Genomic DNA, 1882 nt, shown 5'->3' with positions numbered 1-1882 from the left:
TTGATGGTTATGGTTTGTATCCTGTTAATGCGTGTATTAAGGCCTGTAGTGTTGGTCGTATTTTTTCTTCTATGAACTTTATAGTTTTAGGCTTTATATTCAGGTCGTTGATCCATTTTGAAGTAGTTTTTGTATACAGTGTGAGGTATGGGTCCTGTTTCATTTTTTTGCAGATGGATATCCAGTTTTGCCAGCAGGGAATGACAGATTCTTGACCTTCAATTCTTTCCTTGGGCTGGACTTTCTCCCAGGCTCAAGGTAATGCTCTATCCTAGAATTTAAGGCAGAAAAGGCTCCAGCCTTTCAGAGCACACACCTGCATTTTTCAGTTACAGAATTCTATTTCTTTTGGCAACAAGATCACATTCAAATGGGAGGAATTTACTCATTCCAGAACATGACAGGCATCCAGGGCAAGGCTTGAAAACTTGAACCTGATTTTCTCCAGGGACTCAGGGGTCGAAGGATGAGTTTGTGTGTTTACCTACATAACCTTGCTCCTTGTAGATCAACATACGCACTGTTGATAACAACATGGGTACATTTTCAGAGAGAACGTATTTTTCAGGTTTGTTCAATGCACTCATGCTTTCCCCAAACAACTATCAGTGGTAAATTGCATGTTGCTGTGATGCTGGAAGCTATGTCACTGGTATTCAAATACCAGCAGGGTCACCCACGGCAGACAGTTTTCAGCTGACCTTCCAAACTAAAACAGACTAGGAAGAAGAACCTGGTGGTCTCCTTCTGAAAAGAATTAGCCAATGAAAACCTTATGAATTACAGCCGAACACTGTCTAATACAGTGCCAGAAAATGAGCCCTTCAGGTTGGAAGGCCTTCTCAAAGTACAGTCGACCTTAATGACGTGGATGGAGACAAGCTGTCAGGACCTTCATTTGCTGATGTGACACGACTCAAAATGAGAAGAAACAGCTGCAAACCCCCATTAATAATCGGAACGTGGATTGTATGAAGTATGAACCTAAGAAAATTGGAAATTGTCAAAAAAGAAATGGAACGCATAAACATCGATATTCTAAGCATTAGTGAGCTGAAATGGACTGGTATTTGCCGTTCTGAATCGGACAATCATATGGTCTACTATGCCGGGAATGACAACTTGAAGAGGAATGGCATTACATTCACCATCAAAAAGAACGTTTCAAGATTTATCCTCAAATACAACGCTGTCAGTGATAATATCCATATGCCTACAAGGAAGATCAATTAATACGACTAGTATTCAAATTTATGCCCCAACCACTAAGGCAAAAGATGAAGAAATTGAAGATTTTTAGCAACTTCTGCTGTCTGAAATTGATCGAACATGCAATCAGGATTCACTGATAATTACTGGTGATTGGAATGCAAAAGTCAGAAACAAAGAAGGAAGATCGGTAGTCGGAAAATATGGCCTTGGTGACAGAAACAATGCTGGAGATTGCATGACAGAACTTTGAAAGACAACGACTTCTTCACTGCAAATACTTTCATTCACTAACATAAACAGCAACTATACACGTGGACCTCCCCAGATGGAATAACCAGGAATCAAATCAACATCTGTGGAAAGAGACGATGGAGAAGCTCAATATCATCAGTTGGAACAAGGCCAGAGGCCGACTGTGGAACAGACCATCAACTGCTCATATGCAAGTTCAAGTTGAAGCTGAAAAAAACTAGAACAAGTCCATGAGAGTCAAAGTACAACCTTGAATATATCCCACCTGAATTTAGAGACCGTGTCAAGAATAGATTTGACGCATCAGTCACTAATGACTGAAGACCAGAGGAGTTGTGAAATGACATTATATATGAAGAAAGAGATCCTTAAAAAGACAGGAAAAAAGAGAGTGGCAGAATGGATAAGAAAACAGGAT

Source organism: Trichechus manatus, unplaced genomic scaffold (genome assembly GCF_000243295.1).
Source record: "Trichechus manatus latirostris isolate Lorelei unplaced genomic scaffold, TriManLat1.0 scaffold00057, whole genome shotgun sequence".
Classification (NCBI taxonomy): Eukaryota; Metazoa; Chordata; class Mammalia; order Sirenia; family Trichechidae; genus Trichechus; species Trichechus manatus.
Note: the sequence above shows the minus strand (reverse complement) of the source record.